This window comes from Cetorhinus maximus, unplaced genomic scaffold (genome assembly GCF_964194155.1).
Source record: "Cetorhinus maximus unplaced genomic scaffold, sCetMax3.hap1.1 HAP1_SCAFFOLD_853, whole genome shotgun sequence".
In the NCBI taxonomy this organism is placed as follows: Eukaryota; Metazoa; Chordata; class Chondrichthyes; order Lamniformes; family Cetorhinidae; genus Cetorhinus; species Cetorhinus maximus.
In genome coordinates, this window is record NW_027596795.1 from 80,979 (window position 1) to 94,545 (window position 13,567).

Here is a 13,567-nt window from a genome sequence, read left to right on the forward strand (position 1 = left end):
CTACATGTATGAACATACAACTTAGGAGCAGGAGTAGGCCACTGGGCCCCAAGAGCCTGCTCCACTACTCAGAAGATCATGGCTGATCCGATTGTAACCTCAACCCCACATTCCTGCCTACCAGCGATAACCTTCCAACCCCGCCTTGTTAGTCTATCCAGCTCTGTCTTGAAAATATTCAAAGACTCTGTTTCCACCACCTTTCGAGGAAGAGAGTTCCAAGGACTCTCTACACTCTGGGAGAAACGCTGCTGACTTTGCCTTCCCTGTAGATGTGGAAGGACTTTAGCTGCATACCTGGTCAGCTGGCAAGCTCCACAGACCGATCGGCGCAGGCTTGGAGGGCCGAAGTGCCTGTTCCTGTGCTGTACTTTTTTTTCTTCTTTGTTCTTTGACTGCTCAAGCTGAAAGCAAAGACAAAAATACAGCAGGCCTCGATCGAAGAACTCCTCTGCGCTGTGAGCTAGTTGCTCACACGGAAACTCAGCTACAAAGACTCATGGATTGTCTCTCATGCCTGTCACGTGTTCTCCCTTGTGACTGAGTGTTTCTCGAAATTTTCCATTACCTGCCAGTTACACGACACATCTAGCGCAACCGTAGACAGCGACCTTTCTCCATTACGCCTTTGCCCCAAACTTTAGTGCGTCCCTCAGCACGTAGTCCTGGACCTTGGAATGTGCCAACTCTTTGCAATGGAAGACCAACAAGTTTCGGACAGCCAAAGAGTGTCTTTCACCGAGTGGATCCTCCGGCGGTAGTTGATGTTTGTCTCGGCGTGTGTCCCTGGGAACAGCCCCTGGAGCACAGAGTCCATACCTGTGTCACGGAACTGCTCGGGATGCACCTCGACAAGAACCACGGCCACTCTCTTCAGAGTTCTGGTGATGAGGCATTCTGCCAAATGACCCTGACGGTCTGTTCGGCGAACCGTCCGCCGGAATCCACCATCTCCTTTTCCCGCAGGGCCTCTAGGGTGATACGTGCTAACCACTGCCTGATGGACTTGCGGACAAAGGTGTTTCTCTGCATAAGTTTTTCCACACGGGGCAGGTGATACGGCACTTGGAGCGTTCCGCGGCAGGGTGGCCAGACCCATCCTTCGCAACACCAGGGACAGGTAGAACCTCAGCACGTAGTGACGCTTGGTGTTTGGGTCTACACACAGCTTGATACTGCCATACACAAAGGTGGCCATCAGGATGAGGGTGATGTTGGGCATGTTTTTTCCCCCTTCATCAGAGTTTTTTTACATCATGTCCCTGCAAACAGGATCCACTTTTGACCTCCAGATAAAGCGGAAGATGGCTGGCGTGATCGCCACAGCGCAGGAGTGAGGAATGGGCCAGACCTGCGCCACGTACAGCAACACCTGTCCCTGGTGGAAAAATTTATGCAGAAAAACACCTTTGACCACAAGTCCATCAGGCAGTGGTCAGCACGTAACGTCCTAGAGGCCCTGAGGGAAAAGGAGAGGGTGGACCCTGTGGGATGGTTCCCCGAGCAGACTGTCAAAGTCATTTGGCAGAATGCCTCATCGCCAGAACTTTCCAACAAACACCAAGACGTGGCTTGGCTGGTGGTGAGAAAGGCCCTCCCCGTCAGATCCTTCCTACACGCCAGGAGGCTCACCCCCTCTGCACGTTGCCCTCGAGGTGGCTGTGGTGGGGAAGAGACCGTTGTTCACCTCCTTGTGGATTGTGCCTTTGCAAAGAAAGTCTGGAGAGAGATGCAGTGGTTGCTGTCGAGGTTCATCCCGAGCAGTTCTGTGACACAGGACTCTGTGCTCTACGGGCTGTTCCCAGGGACACACACCGAGACAAACATCGACTGCAGCTGGAGGATCATCAACTCGGTGAAAGAGGCGCTTTGGTCTGCCCGAAACTTGTTGGTCTTCCAGCGCAAAGAGTTGTCCCCGACCGAATGTTGCGGACTGGCACAATCCAAAGTCCAGGACTACGTGCTGAGGGACGCACTAAAGCTTGGGGCAGCTGCCGCAAAGGCGCAATGGGGAAGGGTCGCTGTCTAAGACCTTTCTACCACAGCGCACCGAGAGACTGGGAACTGTTTAGAGCCCCTCGGGCTGTACAGATCAAAATGAAAGGCTGTAAATGATTGTAATATTGTTTGTACTGATGCACCTGGTGATACATTTTGTAAAAGTTTAACCTGGATTGTACCCTTGTAATGTTGTTTTTGAAATGGTTTGGAATGTGATTGAAGATATTTTATGAATAAAGTATATTTTTACAAAAAAAAAAAAAAGAAAAAATCTGTTCTTATCAGTTTAATATCTGATACGTCCCTTATCTGGGGACCATATATTAAATTGATTTTTGGAGCAGGGAGATGGAATAGGGGCTTGCTCCGTCCACTCCACGCATCGACCCGGTATTGCAGTATCTCTGGGAATGGTGCACCACCCCTTTCCAGGGGATTTTCAATGCTAAAAATAGTTTTCTTACAAACATCTGCTTTCTTTACTTTTCAACATGCACATGTTTCAAAACCCAACTTTCTTTCTTTCTCACTCACCCGCACCATCTACACACAAAAAACACGCACGCTCACCCAACGCTCACAGACACCACTCTCATCTCACAAACACTCTACCTCACTCATACAAAAACATCTTTCACTTGCAAATACACCTCTCAAACACTCTCTCAGCTGCACCTTTCGCCTCACAACATTTTCAACCAGCTCTCTGCTGCCGCTCCCGCCCGCTGCTGCTGCTGCTGCTGATACAGCAACAGTCAAAACTCACACCTCAAAGCTCACACACTTTACACAGCTACTCGGAAACGTCTACATCCACGTTCACACAATCCTTACACTGCACAAGGAGCCCATTCCGCCCGTCGTGACTGCACCAGCTCTCCCAATGAACATTTCACTTCGTGCCATTCTCCTGCCTTCTCCACGTAACCCAGCACATGCTTTCTTTTCAAATAATCATCTCATTCCCTCTTCAATTGAACCTGCCTCCGCCACGCTATCAGGCGGTGCATTCCAGACCCTGACCACTCGCTGCTCCTATCACTTTTGCTTCTTCTGCTAGTTACTTTAAACCTGTGCCCGCTCCTTCTCGATCCTTTCATCGGTGCAAGCAGTTTCTCCCTATCTACTCTCTCCAGATACCTCATGATTTTCAATACCTCTATCAAGTCTCCTCTCAGACTTCTTTTCCCCAAGGAATACAGTCCCAACTTCTCCAATCTTACTTCATAACTCAACTTCCTCGCCCCTGGAACCAAACTCGTAAACCTCTTCTGCACTCTCTCCAATGCCTTCACTACCCTCCTAAAATGCAAGTCAAAATGCAATCCATCAGAGTCAGCATGGCTTTATGAAGACTAAATCGTGTTTGACTAAATTGCTAGAGTTCTTTGAAGATGTGACAAGCAAAGTGGATAATGGCGATCCTGTAGATGTAGTATGTCTGGACTTCCAGAAGGCATTTGATAAGGTGCCGCACAAAAGATTAATACACAAGATAAGATCACACGCAGCTAAGGGTAATATATTTGCTTGGATAGAGCTTTGGCTAACCAACAGAAAGCAGAGAGTCAGGATAAATGGGTCTTTTGTGGATGGCAAGCTGTAACTAGTGGGGTGCCACAGGGTTCGGTCCTTGGGCCCCAACTATTTACTTGGATTCAGGAGTAGAAGGTACCATAGCTAAATTTGCAGATGACACCAAAATAGGTGGGAAAGTAAGTTGCAGTGAAGAAATGAGAAATTTACAAATGGATATGGACAGGTTAGGTGAATGGGCCAAAATTTGGCAGATGGAGTTTAACGTGGATAAGTGAGGTTATCCAGTTCAGCTCCTACAGGCAATGGTCACGGTGGTGGTCCCATGGGCCATCGATCTGGTCGGGCGGAAATGACTCTCGTTCCTCCGGCCTGGGTATTCTGCTGCGGGGAGGCAACTTCACCGTCTCCGAGGTGAAGGAGGTGGTGGGCGGGCGACTCCTCGTAGCAGACGTAATGTACAAGAACGCTCCACTCCGGTTAATTAACGTGTATGGCCCGTCACAAGGAGCTGAGCGGCTGGAGGTTTTTCAGCAGCTCCCACTGCTGCTGGCGACCTCCAGGCCGGTCATTCTGGGCGGTGACTTCAACTGCATCATCGATGCGGCTGGACGATCCGGCAGGGCCGGCAGCAGATTGGACGCTACGTCCAGATCCCTGATGGAAACAGTTAAGGATGCCAAGCTGCACGACGTCTTCAGCAACCCTGCAGACGGAGCGCAGCGTAGATACACCTGGTCGCGGCCAGACGGGTCCATTCGTTCCAGGATAGACTTCCTGTTTGTGTCCCGTGCATTCACAGTCAGATCCACCGAGGTCAAGCCGTTGTTCTTCTCTGACCACTGCCTCCTACTGGCGGACTGCCACTTGGAGAAGGACCTGAGGGTGGGCAGGGGGGCATGGAAGCTATTCGTGCAACTGCTGACCCCAGAGAACATTGAGGAGCTCAAGAGGGCTTATGAAGGTTGGAGAACCATGAAACCCCTCTTTGAGTCCCTGACACACTGGTGGGAAGCGATCAAGGGAAACACCAAGAGGTTTTTCATCCTCAAAAGCATCCAGAAAGCTAGAAAGGAAGAGAGGGAAATGTCCCGACTCCAGAAAAACATGCAGAATCTGCTGCGGCTGCAGTCGGTGGGGGTCGATGTCAAGGAAGAACTCCAAGAGGTGAAGAGCCAGCAAGCCTAGCCCTTTGCCTCCAAGAACATCTTCCATTCCAGAGCCCGCTCCGTGGAGCAGGATGAGACGTGCTCACGTTTCTTCTTCCAAAAGGAACAGAGAGAGAGCTCTGTGATCAGCAGCCTGAATGAAGAAGACGGATCAGTAAAGTCAGCGCAGTCCGACATTTTGAGGATCAGCAAATCCTTTTATGCCGGATTTTATGACGTGAAGCCGACGGACAGCACGGCCTCCCAGTCCTCCTTGTCCTCTATCACGGAGGTCTCAGGCGACAGTACACGGGAGAGGCTGGACAAACCGCGAACTCCTGACGAACTGACTTAGGCCCTTGAGTCCTTCGAGAAGAGTAAATCTCCCCAGAAGCGACGGCTTGCCGGTGGAGTTGTATTCGGCTCTGTGGGACTTGATCGGCCCAGACCTGCTAGGAGTGTACGAGAGTATGCTCCTGGCCGGCAGTATGTCAGAATCCATGAGGAAAGGCATCATCACCCTCATCTACAAGCACAAGGAAGAAAGGGAGGAAATTAGAAATTGGCGACCCATTTCACTGTTGAATGTGGACTATAAGATTCTGTCCAAGGTCATCGCCAATCGGGTCAAATCCGCTCTGGAATTGGTGATTCACCCTGACCAGACCTGCTCTGTGCCGGGCAGGAAGATCTCTGACAGCCTGGCGCTGCTCAGGGATACGATTGCCTATGTGCAGGACAGGGGTGTGGACACCTGCCTCATCAGCCTGGATTAGGAGAAAGCCTTTGACAGAATATCGCACACCTACATGGTGGATGTGCTCTCAAAATGGGGTTTGGGGAGGGAATTCGCAATTGGATCCAGTTGGATCCTACTCTACACTAACATCAGTAGCGCAGTCTCAATCAATGGGTGGGAATCAGATAGCTTTCCAATTAAATCTGGAGTCAGGCAGGGCTGTCCTCTCTCGCCTGTTCTTTGCTGAGTCCATCAGGAAGGATCCGGGCATTAGAGGAGTTACGATCCCAGGCAGTGGAGGCACTCAGATCAAAGCCTCCCTGTACATGGACGATGTCGCCGTCTTCTGTTCTGATCCGCTGTCGGTGTGCAGACTGATCCACATCTGCGACCAGTTCGAACTGGACTCGGGAGCCAAGGTAAATCGTGGGAAGAGCGAGGCCATGTTCTTTGGGAACTGGGCTGACCGATCCTTTGTCCCCTTCACCGTCAGTGCTGACGGCCTGAAGGTGCTGGGGATATGGTTCAGAGGGACCGGGGTATGCGTTAGAAACTGGAAGGATCCAGTGTCTATGGTGAAAAGGAAACTGGGAATCTGGGAGCGACGCTTCCTCTCCGTTGCGGGTAAGAACCTGGTCATCAGGTGTGAGGCACTCTCGCTGTTGCTGTACATGGCGCAGGTCTGGCCCATTCCAGACTGCTGCGCGATGGCGATCACCCGAGCCATCTTCCGCTTTATCTGGAGGTCGAAAATGGATCGTGTCCGCAGGGACGCGCTGTATAAGCCTCTAGATAAAGGGGGAATAAACGTGCCCAACATCGCCCTCATACTGATGGCCACCTTTGTGTGCGGCTGTATCAAGCTGTGCGTAGACCCTCGGTACGCAAACACCAGGTGTCACTACGTGCTGAGGTTCTACCTGTCCCCGGTTTAGCGAAGGATGGGTGTGGCCACGCTGCCGCGGAACGCTCCAAGTAGTTGGACCGTGCCGTACCACCTGTCCCTGGTGGAAAACTTTATGCAGAAAAACACCTTTGACCCCAAGTCCATCAGGCAGTGGTCGGCACGTAACGTCCTATAGGCCCTGCGGGGAAAGGAGATGGTGGACCCTGTGCGATGTTTCCCCGAGCAGACTGTCAAAGTCGTTTGGCAGAATGCCTCGTCTCCAGAACTTTCCAACAAGCACCAAGACGTAGCTTGGCTGGTGGTGAGAAATGCCCTCCCCGTCAGATCCTTCCTGAAGTCTCAGCCTCTCTGCATGTTGACCTCGAGGTGGCTGTCGTGGGGACGAGACCGTTGTTCACCTCTTTGTGGAATGTGCGTTTGCAAAGAAGGTCTGCAGAGAGTTGCCGTGGTTTTTGTCGCGGTTCATCCCAAGCAGTTCTGTGACACAGGTCTCTGTGCTCTACGTGTTGATCCCAGGGACAGGGACGCACATCGAGACAAGCAGGTGGAGGATCATCTACTCGGTGAAAGACGCTCTTTGGTCTGCCCGAAACTTGTTGGTCTTCCAGTGCAATGAGTTGTCCCCAGCAGAGTGTTGCAGACTGGCTGGCACATTCCAAGGCCGAGGACTACGTGCTGAGGGACGCACTAAAGCTTGGGGCAGCCGCCACAAATGCGCAGCGGGGAACGGTCGCTGTCTAAGACCTTTCAGCCATAGTGCACCGAGGGACTGGGAAAGGTATAGACCCCTCGGCCTGAAAGACTCACATTGAATGTATGCAGTGAATATTACATTTATCACAATTGTATTGAAGCACCTCAGAGTGCAACATGATCTATGTAGATAACTTGAATACTATTGCACTGTCTGACTGCCTGTAATCAGCATGTTGAAATGTCTGTAATGTTCATTGATCGTATTGAAGCGTCGCAGGGTGCGACATGATCTATTTGAAAAACTGGAATATGATTGCACTTTTTGCGATGGCCATTTTGAAATGTTTTGTAATGTTCTTTCAGATATTTTATGGATAAGGTATATTTTTCCACAAAAAAACGACAACAGTTACAAAGAAAACCAACAGCAGCAACAACAGCTCTTCTCCACAGTCTGAATTAGAATTTCAGAGTCAGAAAACAGAGCAAAAAAACACGCAGCGTCCTGAAATGACAAACCTGAAATGAACGTGTACTTAGTGTATCAAGCCTTTAAACTGCATTGCAGAAAACTCCTTCCTGCCTGCTAGTGCAACAAGATGCTGCATCGTATATTACACAGCGAATCAGGCCTTCAGTCGTCTTGACTTGTGCAGCTCCAGTGACTTCAGGCCTCCAAAAGCAGGCCAGTATTTGAAAGGGCTCCTCTTGACAAGTGTAAGACCCTGATCAAACTAAATATTTTAATTTTCTTAACCAGTGAGATTGAACGAACCGTGATGCATGTCCAAGACAAAATAGAATATAAAGCAATGTAAAGTAAATTAATAACAAATTGAGAAAGTAAATATGGAACACAAAATATTTTAAAACTAGGGCACAGGTTAAAAACATGATCCTAATTTCTGTTGAACTGAATGAGGCGAGTCATTACAGTGCGTGACCGATTTGTTTAAGTGTGCGGGCCCATTAAACTTTTTGCACAGCCGCGCAAATTTAAAGGGGCTTATGTGGCGGTGTGTCTGTGAGGAAACCTCTCCTCATATCTTGTATCCCACTGTGAAACCGTCTTCAGCTCCCAAATTGCACTCAGACAATGTGCTACATTTGCATATTGTGCAGGAGTCGGGGGAGGGGTCATGGGGCTGCCCCTTGTCTCTGTACTTGAAATGGCAGCCAGGCAGCAACTGTAGTGCTTCCTCAAATCCAACCTGAAGAAAAGGCAAGACATGTTGGGTGCTGAGAGGGAGAAGCATTGCCACTTTAGGTTCTACTTGGATTTTACTGAGGTAAAAGGTGATTGAAAAAGTCAAGCCTTTCTCCCCTAGCAGTTACCACTGAGGACAGAAATAATACCGAGCGCTGATCTATCACTGAGCACTGAGGCCGGCCAAGGGGAGGCATCTGAAAGCTGCAGAGAGAGCAAGAAGCCAGGATGGACGACTGAGAATACTGGCTGAGATAGACAGCAAAAACTGTGACACAAGCTCAGGTAAGCGTGGTGTTTTGCAGTTCAAGTTCATCACTTTGTGACAGTATAGATATTTTTCACTTTCCTAGGATAAGGCTGTTCCCTTTCTAGAAGTTAGAAACAGCCGTGCAGATGTATTTTCTGCGCTCCTTTGCTTGCCTGCTGAATAGGACTGATTGGAGGGGAAAAGGTGATTAAAAGAGAGCCGACATCATTGCAGGCTGGCAGATGGTGTGCTGTGCTGTGCACGCAGGTGGTTTTGTTGTTTGGCTTGTGTGTGACTTCTGGTTGAAGCTGAAAGATTTCTAAAATTTTGAAGGAAATAATCTTCGAGAAGGGGAGAAACATTTTCAACATTTTAACAGGATCTAAGGCTGTTCGCTGTGTCGTACCTGTACTTATCCTTGCTGCCACCTGCCTTCTCACTGCTGATCATCATCTTGTGTTATTATAATGATATAATGCATTGGACTTATTTACTGTGACTTCATAACATGACACATTTCCCTTCTGGTGATGTCATGCTGACATCCCGTAAAGGAAATAGACCAACAGTCAGCCCAAAAGAAGGCCCAACGCCAAGCAAAGGAAGCCCATAAACGAGGATGCTAGACAGCTCGTACAAAAGAAAGCAGGGCATCAGGAAACAACTCAACAGCAGCTGACGTAGTACTCTCCAGGTTCAGTGCAGGAGAAGCACTGGAATCAGTAAAAAGTAATGCCCCTACATGTATGAACATACAACTTAGGAGCAGGAGTAGGCCACTGGGCCCCAAGAGCCTGCTCCACTACTCAGAAGGTCATGGCTGATCCGATTGTAACCTCAACCCCACATTCCTGCCTACCAGCGATAACCTTCCAACCCCGCCTTGTTAATCTATCCAGCTCTGTCTTGAAAATATTCAAAGACTCTGTTTCCACCACCTTTCGAGGAAGAGAGTTCCAAGGACTCTCTACACTCTGGGAGAAACGCTGCTGACTTTGCCTTCCCTGTAGATGTGGAAGGACTTTAGCTGCATACCTGGTCAGCTGGCAAGCTCCACAGACCGATCGGCGCAGGCTTGGAGGGCCGAAGTGCCTGTTCCTGTGCTGTACTTTTTTTTCTTCTTTGTTCTTTGACTGCTCAAGCTGAAAGCAAAGACAAAAATACAGCAGGCCTCGATCGAAGAACTCCTCTGCGCTGTGAGCTAGTTGCTCACACGGAAACTCAGCTACAAAGACTCATGGATTGTCTCTCATGCCTGTCACGTGTTCTCCCTTGTGACTGAGTGTTTCTCGAAATTTTCCATTACCTGCCAGTTACACGACACATCTAGCGCAACCGTAGACAGCGACCTTTCTCCATTACGCCTTTGCCCCAAACTTTAGTGCGTCCCTCAGCACGTAGTCCTGGACCTTGGAATGTGCCAACTCTTTGCAATGGAAGACCAACAAGTTTCGGACAGCCAAAGAGTGTCTTTCACCGAGTGGATCCTCCGGCGGTAGTTGATGTTTGTCTCGGCGTGTGTCCCTGGGAACAGCCCCTGGAGCACAGAGTCCATACCTGTGTCACGGAACTGCTCGGGATGCACCTCGACAAGAACCACGGCCACTCTCTTCAGAGTTCTGGTGATGAGGCATTCTGCCAAATGACCCTGACGGTCTGTTCGGCGAACCGTCCGCCGGAATCCACCATCTCCTTTTCCCGCAGGGCCTCTAGGGTGATACGTGCTAACCACTGCCTGATGGACTTGCGGACAAAGGTGTTTCTCTGCATAAGTTTTTCCACACGGGGCAGGTGATACGGCACTTGGAGCGTTCCGCGGCAGGGTGGCCAGACCCATCCTTCGCAACACCAGGGACAGGTAAAACCTCAGCACGTAGTGACGCTTGGTGTTTGGGTCTACACACAGCTTGATACTGCCATACACAAAGGTGGCCATCAGGATGAGGGTGATGTTGGGCATGTTTTTTCCCCCTTCATCCAGAGTTTTCTTACATCATGTCCCTGCAAACAGGATCCACTTTTGACCTCCAGATAAAGCGGAAGATGGCTGGCGTGATCGCCACAGCACAGGAGTGAGGAATGGGCCAGACCTGCGCCACGTACAGCAACACCTGTCCCTGGTGGAAAAATTTATGCAGAAAAACACCTTTGACCACAAGTCCATCAGGCAGTGGTCAGCACGTAACGTCCTAGAGGCCCTGAGGGAAAAGGAGAGGGTGGACCCTGTGGGATGGTTCCCCGAGCAGACTGTCAAAGTCATTTGGCAGAATGCCTCATCGCCAGAACTTTCCAACAAACACCAAGACGTGGCTTGGCTGGTGGTGAGAAAGGCCCTCCCCGTCAGATCCTTCCTACACGCCAGGAGGCTCACCCCCTCTGCACGTTGCCCTCGAGGTGGCTGTGGTGGGGAAGAGACCGTTGTTCACCTCCTTGTGGATTGTGCCTTTGCAAAGAAAGTCTGGAGAGAGATGCAGTGGTTGCTGTCGAAGTTCATCCCGAGCAGTTCTGTGACACAGGACTCTGTGCTCTACGGGCTGTTCCCAGGGACACACACCGAGACAAAAATCGACTGCAGCTGGAGGATCATCAACTCGGTGAAAGAGGCGCTTTGGTCTGCCCGAAACTTGTTGGTCTTCCAGCGCAAAGAGTTGTCCCCGACCGATTGTTGCGGACTGGCACAATCCAAAGTCCAGGACTACGTGCTGAGGGACGCACTAAAGCTTGGGGCAGCTGCCGCAAAGGCGCAATGGGGAAGGGTCGCTGTCTAAGACCTTTCTGCCACAGCGCACCGAGAGACTGGGAACTGTTTAGAGCCCCTCGGGCTGTACAGCTCAAAATGAAAGGCTGTAAATGATTGTAATATTGTTTGTACTGATGCACCTGGTGATACATTTTGTAAAAGTTTAACCTGGATTGTACCCTTGTAATGTTGTTTTTGAAATGGTTTGGAATGTGATTGAAGATATTTTATGAATAAAGTATATTTTTACAAAAAAAAAAAAAAAAAATCTGTTCTTATCAGTTTAATATCTGATACGTCCCTTATCTGGGGACCATATATTAAATTGATTTTTGCAGCAGGGAGATGGAATAGGGGCTTGCTCCGTCCACTCCACGCATCGACCCGGTATTGCAGTATCTCTGGGAATGGTGCACCACCCCTTTCCAGGGGATTTTCAATGCTAAAAATAGTTTTCTTACAAACATCTGCTTTCTTTACTTTTCAACATGCACATCTTTCAAAACCCAACTTTCTTTCTTTCTCACTCACCCGCACCATCTACACACAAAAAACACGCACGCTCACCCAACGCTCACAGACACCACTCTCATCTCACAAACACTCTACCTCACTCATACAAAAACATCTTTCACTTGCAAATACACCTCTCAAACACTCTCTCAGCTGCACCTTTCGCCTCACAACATTTTCAACCAGCTCTCTGCTGCCGCTCCCGCCCGCTGCTGCTGCTGCTGCTGATATAGCAACAGTCAAAACTCACACCTCAAAGCTCACACACTTTACACAGCTACTCGGAAACGTCTACATCCACGTTCACACAATCCTTACACTGCACAAGGAGCCCATTCCGCCCGTCGTGACTGCACCAGCTCTCCCAATGAACATTTCACTTCGTGCCATTCTCCTGCCTTCTCCACGTAACCCAGCACATGCTTTCTTTTCAAATAATCATCTCATTCCCTCTTCAATTGAACCTGCCTCCGCCACGCTATCAGGCGGTGCATTCCAGACCCTGACCACTCGCTGCTCCTATCACTTTTGCTTCTTCTGCTAGTTACTTTAAACCTGTGCCCGCTCCTTCTCGATCCTTTCATCGGTGCAAGCAGTTTCTCCCTATCTACTCTCTCCAGATACCTCATGATTTTCAATACCTCTATCAAGTCTCCTCTCAGACTTCTTTTCCCCAAGGAATACAGTCCCAACTTCTCCAATCTTACTTCATAAGTCAACTTCCTCGCCCCTGGAACCAAACTCGTAAACCTCTTCTGCACTCTCTCCAATGCCTTCACTACCCTCCTAAAATGCAAGTCAAAATGCAATCCATCAGAGTCAGCATGGCTTTATGAAGACTAAATCGTGTTTGACTAAATTGCTAGAGTTCTTTGAAGATGTGACAAGCAAAGTGGATAATGGCGATCCTGTAGATGTAGTATGTCTGGACTTCCAGAAGGCATTTGATAAGGTGCCGCACAAAAGATTAATACACAAGATAAGATCACACGCAGCTAAGGGTAATATATTTGCTTGGATAGAGCTTTGGCTAACCAACAGAAAGCAGAGAGTCAGGATAAATGGGTCTTTTGTGGATGGCAAGCTGTAACTAGTGGGGTGCCACAGGGTTCGGTCCTTGGGCCCCAACTATTTACTTGGATTCAGGAGTAGAAGGTACCATAGCTAAATTTGCAGATGACACCAAAATAGGTGGGAAAGTAAGTTGCAGTGAAGAAATGAGAAATTTACAAATGGATATGGACAGGTTAGGTGAATGGGCCAAAATTTGGCAGATGGAGTTTAACGTGGATAAGTGAGGTTATCCAGTTCAGCTCCTACAGGCAATGGTCACGGTGGTGGTCCCATGGGCCATCGATCTGGTCGGGCGGAAATGACTCTCGTTCCTCCGGCCTGGGTATTCTGCTGCGGGGAGGCAACTTCACCGTCTCCGAGGTGAAGGAGGTGGTGGGCGGGCGACTCCTCGTAGCAGACGTAATGTACAAGAACGCTCCACTCCGGTTAATTAACGTGTATGGCCCGTCACAAGGAGCTGAGCGGCTGGAGGTTTTTCAGCAGCTCCCACTGCTGCTGGCGACCTCCAGGCCGGTCATTCTGGGCGGTGACTTCAACTGCATCATCGATGCGGCTGGACGATCCAGCAGGGCCGGCAGCAGATTGGACGCTACGTCCAGATCCCTGATGGAAACAGTTAAGGATGCCAAGCTGCACGACGTCTTCAGCAACCCTGCAGACAGAGCGCAGCGTAGATACACCTGGTCGCGGCCAGACGGGTCCATTCGTTCCAGGATAGACTTCCTGTTTGTGTCCCGTGCATTCACAGTCAGATCC

The 13,567-nt window shown here is 49.7% G+C and overlaps 1 non-coding gene and 1 pseudogene across 1 annotated transcript; both read left to right on the forward strand.

Annotated features, from left to right (window-relative positions):
• The first annotated feature begins 2,241 nt into the window (after positions 1-2,241).
• On the forward strand, positions 2,242-2,425 carry LOC144674906 (U2 spliceosomal RNA). The gene has a single exon (XR_013574685.1). It is a non-coding gene; the product is annotated as a U2 spliceosomal RNA (small nuclear RNA).
• Positions 2,426-11,464: 9,039 nt separating this feature from the next.
• LOC144674899 (U2 spliceosomal RNA) lies at positions 11,465-11,645 on the forward strand (annotated as a pseudogene).
• Positions 11,646-13,567: the final 1,922 nt, after the last annotated feature.